We start from the raw sequence: 17,452 nt of genomic DNA, 5'->3' as shown, positions 1-17,452 counted from the left end.
TGCCTGTGATTAAGCAGAAGTGGGCCTGCTGCCTAATGAGTGCCTGTTTGAATTGCGTTCTGTCAAACCTTTCCATGCGTGGTTGCTGGGGGGAGAGAGTTGTTGGCACACACACTTCCAGCCTCTAGATGAAAGCTTCCACCCTCTAGATGAAAACTTCCACCGTGATAGGGACCCAGAATCAGCAAGCTTCCTTTTTCTTAACATTTCAAGCTTTAGCCAGCAGAAATCTTTATTCGAGCTTGCCTTTGGGGATAGATACTTCATGCCTTTGCTACTTAACCCAGTCCTGGGGTAGGGCCAGGGCCCAGGCCACTGGGAGTGGAGGCGGAGGCTGGGGTGGGGGCGGGTAGTGAACCAGGCTCTGTGTCCTCACCCTTCCATTAGCCATGACCGGGTAAATCACTTTTATAAGGACCAAGGGTGTTGTGAGGATTAACTGAGATGAGGTGCGGCAGGTCAGAGGCTTAGTCCTGAGCCAGGCTGACCCGGAGACTGTGGTAATAGCAGCCAAGGGCATAATGAGGTGGAGTTCTTACAACTGGGGATGGCCCTGGAGTCAAGAATTTATCAAGTGCCATCAAAAAGAGGTGACAGGGACCCACTGAGCCCCCTCCCCTGCCACAACCAAAGCAGCTCCAGCTTTCACAGTCTTAGACGTGTCTAGTTCTCACGTAGACGTACAGGGAGGAGGATGAAGTTTCGGCTTCCAGATGTGCTTGAGAATTATTGTCAGGTCTAACTCTTGATTAAGAGTTGCCAACGCAGCTTTGGTAAAGCAACCAAGGTCCAGTGAAGTTCAAGGCATTCCCAGAGCCCACACTGAGAGTGGGTAATGGACTCTGAACTGGAGGACCAAGGTATGAATGAGCTGGGTCTGTGGGTCATCCCTTACAAACTTCAGGGGACTTATTCACTCAGCTCTGTTCACTTTGACCTTAGGTCCTTCACAGTGGCCTTTACCTCTAACTCAGTCCATTCTCCTCTTGATTAATCTAGTGACCATAATTTAATGGGTATCAGATGATCCTCTGAAATAATTATAAATTATATGTATATCAAGATATCAAATGTCTAAGCCAAAGTTTTGTTACTCATCTGCCTTTAGATACTTCCATATTTACAAGTCAGGTAATTGTCCAGTGTTGTAACAGCAGATAAAGGCCAGGTAACTCCCAGGTAAATGATTCTCAGACAGTAAAGAATCTGCCTGCAATGCAGGAGACACAGGTTTAATTCCTGGGTCAGGAAGATCCTCTGGAGAAGGGAATGGCTACCCACTCCAGTATTCTTGCCTGGAGAATTCCACGGACAGAGCAGCTTGGCAGGCTACAGTCTATTGTATCACAAAGAGTCTGGCACAATTGAAGCAACTGAGCACACACACACATACAGCTCAGCTTTGGAGATGGAGTCTCTTGCATGGATGATTCCTGTTGGGTCTGTTGTTTCTGTGACCTTGAGTCCTTGGCTGTGTATGTCTATATCTGTTCATCTATATCTATATCTATATCTATATCTATATCTATACCAACACTACCAGAAACCAAACTTTGAAACAAATTAGAGACAAAGGAAGGAGGAAATAGGAACCCACACCACCTATTCAATCTATTGATAAGCCTTTCAAGATAGGTAGCAAGTTTTACAAATGAGTAAAGTGAGCCTCTAAGAGATTAACTGAATGATACCATCCAGTTAACGTCAAGTCTTCTGTTTGAACCCGGGATTCACAGTCTCCAAAGCCACTTCATGCTGTCAGAGGAAACCTTGAAGGCTTTCAGCTCAGAGACCTGAATATTAAAGCCTGGCAGTTGTGACCAGCAACCCCCTCTCCTCTCCCACCCATTGGAGAATGTTTTCTGGCAGCTTTCAGAGGTAAGGGGCTAGAGAAGGGTTGAGAGTATCACTGAGATTAAATAAAGTTTTCACCTTTCCCTGAACTTAATCACAATTCAACCAGATATGGACAGAAAACTTTCGAGGGAATATCTTTCATTTCTAAAAAAGAAACTTCTAGGGGGAGGGAGGAGGAATAAATTAGGAGTTTGGGATTAACAGATACACACTACTCTGCATAGTACTATGTGTAAAATAGGAACATGGAACAAGGAGCTATAGCACAGGGAACTATATTAATTATTTTGTCATAACCTATAATGAGGGGCTTCCCAGGTAGCACTAGTCATAAAGAACCCTCCTGCCAATGCAGGAGACATAAGAGACACAGGTTCAATTCCTGAGTTGGAAAGACCCCCTAGAGGAGATGGTGGCAACCCACTCCAGTATTCTTGCCTGGAGAATCTCATAGACAGAGGACCCTGGATTGCTACAGTCCATAGAATTGCACAGAGTCAGACAGCACTGAAGTGACTTAGCATGCAGGCTGCTGCTGCGTCGCTTCAGTCGTGTCCGACTCAGTGCGACCCCATAGATGGCAGCCTACAAGGCTCCTCCGTCCCTGGGATTCTCCAGGCAAGAATACTGGGTTGCCATTTCCTTCTCCAATGAATGAAAGTGAAAAGGGAAAGTGAAGTCGCTCAGTCGTGCCCAACTCTCAGCGACCCCATGGACTGCAGCCCGCCAGGCTCCTCTGTCCACGGGATTTTCCAGGCAAGAGTACTGGAGTAGGGTGCCATTGCAGGCAACCTCTAATAGAAAGGAATCTGAAAAAGAGTGTGTGTGTGTGTGTGTGTGTGTGTGTATAATTGAATGGCTTTGTTGAAACCAGCACAACATTGTTAATCAACTATACTTCAGTTTAAAGAAAGGGAAAGAAACTTCTACTCACCAAGACTGTGGAAGTTTTTGAATTACGGACTTCTAGATGAAATGGAAGGACTGATGCCGAAGCTGAAGCTCCGATACTTTGGTCATCTGATGTGAAGAGCTGACTCATTGGAAAAGACCTTGATGCTGGGAAAGATTGAAGGCAGGAGGAGAAGGGGATGACAGAGGATGAGATGGTTGGATGGCATCATTGACTCCATGGACACCAGTTTGAGCAAGCTCTGGGAGTTGGTGAAGGACAGGGAGGCCTGGCATACTGCAGTCCATGCAGTCCCAAAGAATCAGACATGACTGAGCAACTGAACAACAAACAACAGATGAGAAGTTGGTTCGGGTTTGGGAAGATCTCTTGGAGGAGGAAATGACAATGTACTCCAGTATGCTTGCCTGGAGAATCCCATAGACAGAGAAGCATTGTGAGCTACTATAGTCCGTAGGACCACACAGAGTCAGACACAACTGAAATGACTTAGCGTGCACAGATGTAATAAAACAAAACAACAGAGTTTGGAGTTAGAAGGTTTTGGTTCACAAAATCTGTCCCTTGTCTCCTGTGTGATCTATGACAAGTCACTTGTTGAATCTCAGTCTTTTCATATGTGAAGTAGGAACAGAGGATTATTGTGAGGATAACTAATCTCTCATTAGTTTTGATGTTGTGTCAGCTATGAAGTAGTCTACACGTGCTTTTATAAGGACAGATGGCCTGAGCAATACTACATCTTGTAGGTACTAAAATTAACATTCTAAGGTGGCTTTAAGTGTGAAAGCAAAATAGGACTCAACTAAGTGAGTCAGCAGCAGTGGAGGGCGGCCCCTGGGGTTCCCAACCCAAGGCACAGCTGCTCTATCAATGAGGCGACCCCTCCAAGGTCCTCTCATAGCTCTTGATACGGGCACCTATGTTCTGAGACCTCAGCTGAAGCTGAGAAGCAGGTAGAGATTGAGGGAGAAAGAAGAAAGGAGGCTGAACCATCAGGCTGAGCCTCCTCAATTATATTCTTAAGGCCTTAATCTCATACACCCTTAGCCCAGACCATGCCTTCAAAAGATCCTCCAAGACATCATCATAACTCTTCTTAATTCATCCCGTGATGAGTTGTCAACATCTTACCTCTACATGAAGACCTAGAAGACACTATTCTTTGTTCTCCTAAGTACAGGATGAATGATGGAACCATTGGTAATTTTTCTTTAAAGATGACGTTCCTAACCATTGGATCTTTGAAAACTTTGGTGATGTGGCAGGGCCCTGAATCTTCATAAGGTTTAACTCCTACCCTTTAAAATTACAAGCACCTTAATAAGGCTAGCCAACTCTTGCTCATCCTTCCTGATCATAATGCTATCTAGGTAATGGATGAACAAGATGCCCTGTGGGAGGTCCAGATGGCTCTGCTCTCCTCAGACTATGTTCTGAAAGAAGGCAGTAGCATTAATATGACTCTGGATCAACTGTGATTATATATTGTTGTCCATTTTACCTCAGGGCCAACTGTTTTTTCTGTCTTTCATGATTTGGATGAAAAAGATTGCGTTTATCAAATCAATGGCCATGTAGCATATCTCCAAGGCCATTTGAATCTGCTCTTGCAGAGATGTGACAACCGGTAAAGCATCTTTGATTTAGGCTCATGATTGGTTGAGCTTGTGGTGGTCTGTAGGCATTCCCCAGGGTCCCTCTGGTTCTGTAGGAAGCAGACTGCCATACTAAATGGAAATATGAGTGGGACCATCGAACTCTGTTTGGTGGCACTAATTACCCACTCTGCCTGAGGCGTGTGATACTGTTTGTTATTTTATTCTCCAGACAGGAGTGGGATAGGTGGGAAACCAGTTTCAGAAGACCCCTTTGCTTCCTCCCTGCTGGTTCTTATCCCATACATCGAGACCCAGTGTGGGAGTTATTATGTGTGTTTAGTCAAACTCAGTTATATCTTTGGGGGATGGGGATATGATGGCCAGGTATGCCTGCAGACCCAATGGACCCAACGTGAAGTGGGCAAGGACTCCATTCATTACTTGACCCCCACGTCTCCAGTCTAATGTGGAGCATCATGACCTTCTGGGTTTCTGGGTCTCAGTGAGAGTCCTACCTTGTGTTCAAAGGTCTTCGAAATGGCTAGGTATTCCTGTCTCCTCAGCAACAGCCACCTAAGAAAGTGACTACAGGCCCCTTTAGGAAAGTCCTGGGGAATCATTACAGACATTTCTTGGAGATAGTATGTGGTCTGTTCCAGACCACCACAATTAAGTAAATGTCACAATAAACTGAGTCACTCACATATTTTGGTTTTCCAGTGCATGTAACAGTTATGTTTACACTATGTGATATGCAGAGTATCATGTCCGACTCTTTGTGACCTCATGGGCTGTAGCCCACCAGGCTCCTCTCTCCATGGGATTCTGCAGGCAAGAATACTGGAGTGGGGTGCCATTCCCAGCCCAGGGATGGAACCCAGGTCTCCTACATTGGCAGGTGGGTTCTTTACCATCTGAGCCACCAGGGAAGTATATTTACACCCTACTGCAGTCTATTAAGTATGCAATGGTGTTATGTCAAAAAATATATATGGTACCTTAATTTAAAAAGGCTTTATTGCTAAACTATGCTAAGTATCATCTGAGCCTTCAGCAAGCTGAAGTAGCAACATCAAAGATCACTGATCACAGATCACTGCAACAAATACGTGCTGTGCTTGGTCTGTCTCAGTTGTGTCTGACTCTTTGTGACCCCATGGACTGTAGCCCGCCAGGCTCCTCTATCTATGAGATTCTCCAGCAAGAATACTGGAGTGGGTTGCTGTGTGCGCCTCCAGGGGATCCTCCCAACTCAAGGATCGAACCCAGGTCTCCTGCATTGCAGGCAGATTCTTTACTGTCTGAGCCACCCGGGAAGTCCTACAAGAAATATAACAATAATTTTAAAAAGTTTGAAATATTATGAGAATTACCAAAATGAGACAGAGATATGAAGGGGGCAAATGCTCTGATAGATTCGCTTGACTCAGGGCCACTGCAAAGCTTCAGTTGATTAAAAAAAAAAAAAAAGTGCAATATTTGTGAAGCATGATAACACAAAGCACAAAAAAACGAAGTCTGCCTCTATAATATACACTTGTTTTGCTGCTGCAAGGTCGTTTCTCCTTAGAAATCAGCTCCCGTAATTGCCAAAAAGCCAGAGTCTGAAAACTTCCTTCCAGTTTCCTTACCTTATCTGAAACTGGACAAAGCATATGACACTTTATTTTAGTCATTTTATTACTGTTAGTCTCCTGATCATTCTTAACTTCCTTTCTAATGCACTGAGGACTCCATGGTAATTCTGGCCTTTTGATTTTGGCAATTAGTTGTTAACACTTTACCTTTACTGCTTCAGGGCCTCATCATCCCATTGCTACCTGCAAGCTGTCTCCATAGCAACCCCTCTTCCTTAGCTGTGACCTTTGCCAAGAGCCAGCACTGAACTTCTTGATGCTGTCTCTCACCAGTACATTCCTGATGGCCTTGGTGACCTTTAAGCTACCATGAAACATAATCCTTGGGTGGGTCTCCTGGCTTCACATAATACATCTGTTCCAGCATATTGTCGTCCCTGCAATTTTAATCCCTTTCTCTGCTGTTTCTTCACTAATTCAGGCATTTAGCCTGGCTCAGTGTTGGCCGTTGCTTTCTCCAGTTTTCTGGGAAATCTCCTAAAGGCATATGGATATCATCCCCAGGATCCTTCTTGTAGTGGTGTCAGAGTTCTCCATCTGCTGTAAGAAATTATCATAAGTTTAGAGGTTTAAAACAATACAAATATATCATCTATCTCATACTTCTGTGGGTTAGCTGTCAAACACAGGCCTCACTAGGTTAAAACCAAGGTGATGGAGTGCTCCTTTCTTTTCTGGAGGCTTTGGGAGAATCCACTTCATTGCCTTTTCCAGCTTTTAGAGCCTCAACTGGTAGCTCCCCTCCCCCTGGATCACAAGGTCTCTCTGCCCCCATCACCGCATCTCTTTCTCTGACCTTTCTCTGCCTCCCTCAACTTCTACTTTTAAGGACCTCCATAATTACACTGAACCCACTTGGATAATCCAGGATAATCACCATATTTCAAGGTCAGCTGATTAGCAATTCTAATTCCATCTGCAACCTTAATTCCCTTTTGCCTTGTGAACTGACAAGTTCACAAAATTCTAAGGATTAGGACTTGGAGATCTTGGGAGTGGAGACCACTATTTTGCCCACTGCTGCTGTTGCTGCTAAGTCGCTTCAGTCGTGCCTGACTCTGTGCAACCCCATAGATGGCAGCCCACCAGGCTCCCCTGTCCCTGGGATTCTCCAGGTAAGAACACTGGAGTGGGTTGCCATTTCCTTCTCCAATGCGTGAAAGTGATAAGTGAAGTTGCTCAGTTGTGTCCGACTTAGTGACCCCATGGACTGCAGACCACCAGGCTCTTCCGTCCATGGGATTTTCCAGGCAAGAGCACTGGAGTGGGGTGCCATCGCCTTCTCCATACAACAGATGGTAAGTCATTTAACCAAGGAGCGTGTCCCCAGGTCAATAAAGTCTTCCTTATATAATTTTGTGCTCTAATCCCCCGATCAAGAATCTTTAAAATTTAGGACTGCAAACACCTATTCCCACCAAGACTTTCTGGCTGATTATTGGGGCTGTTTTGGAATGTAGGTCCATTTCTTTCTTATCAGATGCTATATGGAGTCATGCTGGCACTTTGAGTTTCTGGATTCTGTGTTAATTTTATCATGTGACCAAAGATCTTTGAAACGTTTAGGAAATAGTTGTAGTAGGGTTATGGGTCACGCAAATACTTAACTCAAATTATTGACTTGGGATCCGAAAGTGGGCTCTGTTGTCTTGCAGTGTCTTCCCACACAGGAGCGGTGTTAGCTCTTAATAGGAGCGAGTGCTTTCAGATTCTAAGGCATCAGATTTCTGGAGAGCCAAAATCTTTGGGGGGATTCACCAAGGTGTGTAAGGGGATCCAGATTTTCCCAACCAAGGCCTTGACTTTGGTATAACAGAGCTGTCTTGGCCGTATATTCAATTGTCTGAAGCTCTACACTAAGTATTATATCCTGAGTTTTGAGGATATAAAACTAAGTTTTCCCACTGAAAGCATGACCTTCTTTGTAAGCTACCAAAGAGGCCCTCTGGTCTTCACACTCAGTTTTAAATTGTTTGTTAACTACCCTCAACTTTCCATTGTCCCTCTGAATTGCAGCCCAGTCCCACTGTCCTTCCTATGCAAGGATGCTAATCACTAACCCTAACCCTAACCTCCTCCCCCATCTCAGCTTCCTAGGGCACCCTGGGAACAGTAGTGCTGGGGACAGAAGCTGAGTATCAACAATGCACTTCTCTCAGGTCCCCCGACCCCAGAAGTCCTCCCAGACCACTTTTCCAGATTCCTCTAGAGCCCCAAGCCTCTGCCTCCACAGCCAGGGTGCAAGGGAATCCAGAGCTTCAGAGCCTGCCTAGCCCCATAGATTGCTGCTTCCCTCCCAGAGGAGGAGAAGCTGGCCTAAGGATCTAGTCCTCTGTTTCTCCATACTCTAGGTGGAACGTTCCAGGGAGGATGAGCCCTTCACTTGGAAGTCAGAATTTATTTCTTCTTAGTGAGGAATGATCAGAGAACTGGGAAGCCTCTTGGCTCTGAAAATGTAATACCTTAAAGGCATACTTAAAATATAAGTTCCTTATTAATTATTAACATGAACACATTTCTTTTATATGCCTTCCACTGTACAGGTTCTATCTTTACATATTGCTACTTGGTGGGCAAAGAAACTTAAGAATCATCCAGTTTGGTTCCCCATTTGTATGGGAGAGGAAGGCCACTGAAGGTCAAGGAGGGAATGAAACATTCTAGCTGTTCTCACGACACCATCCTTCAAGACACAGCCCTGGGGTCCCCTCTTTCAGAGAGTAGTGCTTGAGCACCCACCCTGCCCAGGAGCCCTGTTCTACTCTGGACTGTGGTCTCTGGGAGGGCAGGGTTCCTTCTAATGTGTCTCTTTATTCCCAGTGGCCCACATGGGTCCAAGAACAGCCAGTAGTCATCAAATGTGTGTTGAATGAGAGAAGGCAGGTTAGAGATGCTCTCGGGGCCAAACCAGAGAGACGTGTCTCAGGTTCAGAGCACAGGAGTCTAATGTGAATCTCACAGACAAGATGACTATGCCCAGGAGGGGAGGATAATAAGGCGAGAGGACAGCAAGAAATAACCGGCGAGCTTGAGAAAGCATCCTTTCTAAAAATTACCATTTTCTTTATTACATAGGAGGCTTTGCAATATACTGAATCCAGCTGGCAGCTGGGCTAGAAGGCAAAGTCCCACATCCCTGATCTGACTGAATATTTAAACTCTTTACACCAGTGAATGGAGAAGGAAATGGCAACCCACTCCAGTATTCTTGCCTGAAGAACCCCATGGACAGAGGAGCCTGCCAGGGTATAGTCCATGGGGTCGCAAGAGTCGGACACGGCTTAGCGTCTAATCCACCACCACCGCCATACCACTGAAGGGACAGAAATCTAGAATACAAGGCTTCCTGAGCAGTACTGCTTCTTTATCACATATTGTGCTGGTGTGTTCAGTCACTCAGTCGTGTCCCACTCTGTGTGACCCCAGGGACTGTCACCGGCCAGGCTCCTCTATCCATGGGATTTTCCAGGCAAGAATACTGGAGTGGGTTGCCATTTCCTCCTCCAGAGGAACTTGCTGACCCAAGAATCGAATCTGAGTTTCCTGTGTCATTGGCAGGTAGATTCTTTACCGCTGAGCCACCTGGGAAGCTCATTACATATTAATATGGGACCTCTTAAAGGCATCAGCATTCCCCCTGGCTTACAAATGCCTTTCTCAGGAAGAAGAGCTTGGAAGTTACATCTCTCACATAAGAAAGGGTTTATTGTTTCTCCAAGAAGGTTATTGACTCAGTTTCCTTGCTGCCCACTTGCCTCCTACCATACAGATGGGCAAACAACTCATATCTATGTGAGTCCCGTGCTGTGGAAAGTCCCAGGGTCTGCAAAGTTGTCAGTTGTATTGGTATTATTGCAGCTCAGTCATTCTGCAGAGATCTTATACTTGCAAATTTACATTTATATGCTTATAATATTATATTTATAAATTTACTTATTCTACTCTACTTCTTCCTTGAGGAAATAATTGTATACAGCTTTAAGGATAGAAACCAAAGAACAAAAGGATAAAGGGGTAAAACATGAATAACTTTAACTTTTCTAAGTAAAAATCTAAGATGATCATTTTTAGGATCAAACATGAATTTAATCTGTCCTTTTATCTTCACTTTTCCCACCTCTCTTTTCCCTTCTCTCGCCATTCCTTCTTTTATGTATTTATTCAGTCAGGTGTTAAGTCAGCAAATATTCCTGATAACTTTGTCTGCATTCTGCTTTGTCCAGGAAACAGACTTGAAGGACAGATTATTCTCTCCCATAAGGAACTCAACGCATGACGGGGAAGCTGATAAGACTGGGCCATTGCAATGCCCACTGAGCGCTGTTGGGATGGAGGTAAACTTGAGGAGTTATAAAGCCAGCTAATCCAGCCTCAGGGGAGGTGAAGAAGGATTCACCGAGAAAGAATATGGCCCATGAGAGTCCTGAAGAGTGAGAAAGAATATGTGAGGCAAAAAAGGTAGATGAGAATTTTTAGGTAGAATCATCAGAAGGCCCATCAATATACACCATATATATGCCACCACTCTGCTACTGTGCATGCTCGCTCAGTCGTGTCCGACTCTTTGCGACCTCATGGACCGTAGCCCATCAGGCTCCTCTGTCCATAAGATTTTCCAGGCAAGAATACTAGAGTAGGTTGTCATTTCCCTCTCCAGGGGCTCTTCCTGACCCAGTGATCTAACCCGTGTCTCCTGCGTTGGTAGGCGTGTTCTTTACTGCTGAGCCACCTAGGAGTCCCTATATACATGCATATATACTAAATATACAGAGGAGCCTGGCAGGCTACAGTCCATTGGGTGGCAAAAGAGTCAGACCTGACTTAGCGACTAAACAACACCAACAATTACATCTACACATGTAGAAATATCCTGTGGTGTATTTCTGACTGCTACTGTCCAAAGCTAAACACAGTTGATTATAAAACGCATCATGTCTGAGTAAATAATGTGTATTCGTGCCTGTATGCTCAGTGGCTCAGTTGTGTCTGACTCTTTGTGAGCCCATGGATCATAGTCCCCCAGGCTCCTCCGTCTATGGGATTCTCCAGACAAGAATACTGGAGTGGGTTGCCATTTCCTTCTCCAGGGGATCTTCCCGACCCAGGGACTGAACCTGCATCTCTTACCTCTCCTGCACTGGCAGGCAGGTTCTTTATCACTAGCGCCAGCCTGGGAAGCCCTATTCATTAGTCAGCAAAAACACACTTTTCCTGCTATCAAACTCTGAAGATAACTTTTTCCCTCACATGTTATAAAGTGATGTAAGCAATATTTTTTTGGATCAATTTTGCCACAGACGTAGATACAGATTTTGCCCAGTTCCATCTCAAGCCACTAAAAGTTCCACGGAGCGTGTACTGGGCCCTGACATGGTGGCATAACTTACAATGAAGGGATTTCCATGGGCCTGAGGCCATCTAAGAAGACTCACCAAAAGAAAAAAAAAGAAAAGAAAGGAACTTTTAGATGTAAGCTTTGATTGATTTCCTAGGATTAAAGCTTCTGCCAGATGGGGTTATGAATGACTCTTGCTATTGGATTTGCAGAGAGCTGGGCCTCCCCCTCTAGTTTTGTAAGGCTCCTGTTGCAGAAGAACCCAGAAGGACAGCCCTAATTGGGCTGAATCAGCTCAGGAGTGTCTACAGCAGGTCCCATCCCAGACCATCTGCTCAGAGAGTGAAACAGAACTTCATGCACTGGGGCCCTTTTTCCTTCTGGCTCCCAGGTCTCACCCCATGAATGACCTGTTTTCACCAAGACTCACAGTTTACACACTCAGTACTATACCAGTTGGAGAAAACAGTTTCATCTTGGTTTTCAAAAAGCTTACTTGCTCACATTTACTAAAGGAAAACAATTCCACGTGCCTATAGACGTAATAGGAGTTGAAAACACAGAAGTGTAGTAAGAAGCTCTGTGCTTGAATCTGGTTTCACCCTTTTGAAGCAGTGATAGCAGGTGAGTTACTTAATCTGTGTTTCAGTTTCTTCATCTGTAACTGGAGGCTGATATTACCTACTTCGTACCTCTACAGTGCTCGCCACAGGGGTATTACATGCAAAAAGTGCAGTGTGGCTTCTTATCATCAGATGGCCAGTTTGGGACTCCCTATCTTAATTCTCTTCCTATGAACCCTAGGAACCTCGGGGATCAACATTTGCTTAGAGAGAAAGAAAGGAAGTGTGATGACCAACTGGCAGCTAATGAGTCCACCATGGACTCCCTGGGAGGCCTTGGAAGGGAGTCTGTGTGTTCCTTTTTGCGGCTCAGTGCAAAGGGTGTGCTGGGCTGGGTGGGGTGGGGCCAGGCTGGAGGTGACCTCAGGTGTCCCCAGGCACGGCAGCTAAATCACTCAGGAGAGACCCTATGGAAACAGGGATGGGAGCGCCAGGAGGTGTTGCAATCTTATTTTGAGGATTCATCTGCTTAGTATTATAGTTCCCCTCATTTAACCCTCAGAGGTTTTGGACTCTGTCTGGTGTGAAAATTTTTTTCGGTTTAGAAAGAGTTCCGCACATTGCTCATTACTTTAGCAGACTGCACATTGCGAGAGCTTGTTTATCCAGCTAAGTGAGTCATCAATATCCTGCTCCACACTCGGCTGTGGAATGGGAGACTTGAAAGGGAGCTGAGGGCTCAGCTAACTCAGTCCCCTCATTTGACGGAAGGTTCCAAGAGGAGAGGGGCTTGCACACAACCATACCGTAATAGACCTAAAATACAGGGCTCCTGATTCCAAGTCTGGCGTGTATTCCACTAAATACAACAGACATTCAGAGAGTTTTGGAGGAAATGGGTGGAAGAAGGAATCTTGTTAGATACTCTGCATATTGTGTTCCAATTGAACCTCTCAGCAGCTCTGGAAGAAATTTGTACGGAAGAAGGGTATTATAGCAGTTAATTGAGGAGATATAAAGAAAAAATACCTACATCATTTATTCTACATTAAAAATATTCTGCATAGAAAATATTTGTGTACTGATTCCGCAGTCACTGTATTAGGCACTGAGATATGGAGGAGAATAAGACAAATACCATCCCTGTGGTCACTGAGTTTATAATCTCGTGAGCTCTGGGGTCTAAGCTACACAGGTAGTTTTACAACTGGTTACTTGGTGTGTTCAGATGTCACAGAGATGGCTCAAGGTTTCCTTGAGGCTGCAGGTAGGATCCTGCTGAAGTCACATCTCTGCTCTTCCCCATCCCCTCATCAGCTACAGACATGTCTCTACAAGCCACGTCCTCTCTACATTGGGGCTTCTGGTAAGATTTCACTTGAAGACAGGATTCTTTTGATTCTTCCACTAAGCTGATTCATACTGCCTCCTTCTCTTATTCAAAATTCTTCAGCTGTAAGTGAAAAAGCTCAGCTGAAATTATCTCGAGAACAGAAACAATAGAATGTATTGGAAATCATTGGACATCAAGCTTGAGGTTCAGCTGGTCGGGTAACTCAAACATTGGCAGGGCGAGCCCTTCTCTGTTTGGCTTCAGATCAGTTCAGATCCAAGAACTTGAATAAGAACATCAGAGTTTGCTCTCTCTTCCTCTCTTTCCTTATCTCTCCACACAGCTTATCTCTGCTTGGCCTTTTAAAAAGTTTTTCTTAAACTCTTTGTTGAATTTGCTGTTGCTTCTGTTGTTTATGTTCTGTTTTCTTGGCCTTGAGGCATGTGAGATCTTAGCTCCCCAACCAGTCATTGAACCCACTCCCTCTTCCTTGAAAGGCAAAGTCTTAACACTAGACCACTAGGGAAGTCCCTCTGTTTGGCTTCATTAGTCATAAGCTACCTCCATAAATAGCAGATAGTATGGCTTTCGGAAGCTGGCGATCTATAGGGAGGAAACATGTCCTCTCTAAATATCCACATAGCCATCCCTGAGAAGCATACTTTTGGATCAGTCTAGGTTCAACAAATGGGTGGAGCCGGGGCATAAGGATACTCTTGATTGTTCATGGATACTCACGTGCTGACCCTGAGGAGAGGGTTGGAACTATGATTGACAGTTCCACAAGCATCAAAGAGAACAGCGGAATAGTTCACATAAAGAAAGGAGAATGTGCACGTGGAGACACCAAAGCAAAGGCAGCAGAGTCTATTAGACCCTTCCTTTCTCTTGAAGTTGATACAGATAAATTTTTGTTAACCTATCACTTTCTCCTACTAATTATATTTTCTTTTTAATATTGCTGCTGCTGCTAAGTTGCTTCAGTCGTGCCCGACTCTGTGCAACCCCATAGACGGCAGCCCACCAGGCTCCCCGGTCCCTGGGATTCTCCAGGCAAGAACACTGGAGTGGGTTGCCGTTTCCTTCTCCAATGCATGAAAGTGAAAAGGGAAAGTGAAGTGGCTCAGTTGTGTCCGACTCTCAGTGACCCCAGGGACTGCAGCCCACCAGGTTTCTCTGTCCACGGGATTTTCCAGGCAAGAGTACTGGAGTGGGTTGCCATTGCCTTCTCTGTTTTTAATGTTGACTAATTACAAAAAGATGATTCTAGGCAACTCAAAGTATATATAAGAAAGATGAAACTCAAACCCTTGAACTCAAGATAAAAGGCAAAAAGGGGTGATCGTAACACTATTTCTAGATGCCTTAGCTGGGAGAAGACATCCACAATTAAGAATAAAATGTTAGTTTTAAGTTTCTAGAGCTATAGGCAAAGAAAAAAAAAAGGAATGGGTGCATGATTCTCATTGTCTAATATGAAAATCTAGTTGCCAAGGGATAACAAACTTTCTTCTATTACTGAAATCTGAGTTTAGTTTGTTATAGACACTTTTGTCTGTAAGGCTTTCGTGTAGTTTAAACAATTAAAAAAATTTTTTTTTGAGCCAGCAAATAATCCTCTTACCAAATCTCTACAGTCCTGATGGTTCTTTTTTAAGCCTTTTGTGGAAAATACATACAGACAGCATCTTTTGAAGATGTCATTCAAATGATGGCATTATGCTGCTAAGAGAGCTAGAGAGGGCTGAGGAGGAAAGGACATGCTCAGGACCAAATGATGCTTCTGAGCTAATAGAAAGGACCAGCCGTAATCATCTTCTCTTCAGAGGGAACTATTTCCTTCTGATCTCAGTAAGAAGATGGGAACCATAAGAGCCAATGTCAATTAGGTCAGTTTCATTGAGAAAGAAGTCAGTTTTGGAAATTTTGATATCAACAGTGGTGATGCTGGGTGCATGGTTACTGCCATTATTGTCTTATGAACAAGTGATGCAAATAGCAGTCTATTTTCCAGGTAGGAGATTGCCTGCAAATTCCACAAAAAGGCAAAAAGAGTTTGGTGCACCTGAAAATTAATAATCCTGAGAGGCAGGCAATGTAAGTTCAATTTCTGGCTCTGTCTTTATTTGTTCCATGGCCCCATCAAAATCCTTTATTAGACTTCATTCTCAAAATCTGCAAAGTACAAGAATGGATTATGTGAATACCAAGATTTCTTCTGGCTCTAAATGTCCTTATCTAGATCATATTTTTAAAAATACAGATTCTAGAAAACTATGCCTGTTTGAAGACTGAGTGACAATATTGTTCTCCACATGTAGCTTTCGGAAATTGGTCCTATTAATTGGCAGTAAACTTTCATATTGCCAGAACATCCTTGCTTTTCTGAACAAAACTTACATTTTGCTGAGAAAGATTTTGAATAATTTCTTGCTCTTAGCAGTTTTCTTTTTATGAATAATCCTCCTCCACAATACACACAAAGCAATGAAAGATCCTAAGTTTTCTTGAAGTTCTTTTTTTGTCATTGCTTCCCTGTATGACATACACCAGCTTCTGTCAGTTACCAAAGAGACTTGGTTCCCCAACCCCACCTTGTAAGAGGACATCCCAAAGTCAAGGTTGACTTTTCTTGCCCCTGGAAAAAGGGCTGGAGATTTCTATCTTGAGAGTGAGACTTAACATTGGAAAATTGGTTCTTCTTCCCTAAATAAGGGTACATTATTTAGAAAACTAGAGAAGGCAATGGCACCCCACTCCAGTACTCTTGCCTGGAAAATCCCATGGACGTGGACAGAGGAGCCTGGTGGGCTGCAGTCCATGGGGTTGCTAAGAGTCGGACACGACTGAGCGACTTCACTTTCACTTTTCACTTTCATGCATTGGAGAAGGAAATGACAACCCACTCCAGTGTTCTTGCCTGGAGAATCCCAGGGACTGGGGAGCCTGGTGGGCTGCCGTCTATGGGGTCACACAGAGTTGGGCATGACTGAAGTGACTTAGCAGCAGCAGCATTTAGAAAACAGTAATAAAGATTCCATCTAAGATGACTGAAATTCTTCTGGTTCTGCCAATAAGCTAAATATATAAGAACTGCTAATACTTATATACCGTTAGGCAGTTTACAATACCCTTTCATACATATTATTTCATATGATCCTCATGAATAATCTTGCATAAAGTATATATTCATCATGTTTCCTCAATGAGGCAATGGAGGCCCATATGGTTTTTAACTAAAGTGACAAGACAGCTGGTGGGGAAGGAGGAGACCACGCCTGCTTTCAGCTCTCATCCACCCAGGGCAAGGGCGTGGACTGCTGCATCACAGGCCTGGGACTCAGTCTCTCCACTGGTAAACCAGGAACCATAACCCCAGTCCACCTCATTCACTGGTCTGAGTGTGTTCTGAGAAAACACGAATGCCATTCAGTTCTTACTGACGAAAACCTATTTCAATAGCTCAGAAACACGGTCAAATATCAAAGACCCGAATTTAGCAGCTTCTAAAGTCCAAACAAACCAAGCAGCACACAAGTGCTGCCTTCTCCTTGGAACAAGGGAGTAGTATTAAGCCCAGAGCTGACCTGGGATTCTATCCAGCGGGGAACCTGAGAGGAGAGAAACAAACTTTACATTTGCAATTTTGGTGTGGTTTGAGACTGCATTTGCAAAAAGAAGTTACTTACGAAGGAGGAGAAATATTTGTGGATACAAAAACTGGAGACAAAACGGGAAAAAAAATCACAGATTTGAAAATCTTACAAAAATAACAAATGAATAATTTGCAGCTTTTCCTCCATTTATTGAAAAACATTGGAACATGTTCTTAATTCAGTGCAACTTGGGTTCTCTTCCTGCGGCTATTACTCATTTAGTCATCTTCTCTTCTTTGCTTTTTTTTTTTTTTAAAGAAAGACATGTATTTGGTGACTTGCTCTTGGCTTTTCATAAGACACCATCTGAGCACCGTCTGCATGTTCTTGCCACCTCAGCTTTCAGCCTTCAGTGTCTATTTGTCTCTGCTGTCTCCCAGATGCCCCTCACCCATCACGCATATATTACCTCCCAGACCCAACCGACACGCCCATGGGAAACTTGTGAGAATCTCTATTTTCAGATCACCATTCATTCAGCTTTAATGTGACCTTCTGAAAATTCCGAGGTCTTATTCCTCTGACTCAGAGAATGTCTTCCATCTGACATCTGTTGA

The sequence above is a fragment of the Oryx dammah genome, unplaced genomic scaffold (genome assembly GCF_014754425.2).
Source record: "Oryx dammah isolate SB20612 unplaced genomic scaffold, SCBI_Odam_1.1 HiC_scaffold_25, whole genome shotgun sequence".
Classification (NCBI taxonomy): domain Eukaryota; kingdom Metazoa; phylum Chordata; class Mammalia; order Artiodactyla; family Bovidae; genus Oryx; species Oryx dammah.
Note: the sequence above shows the minus strand (reverse complement) of the source record.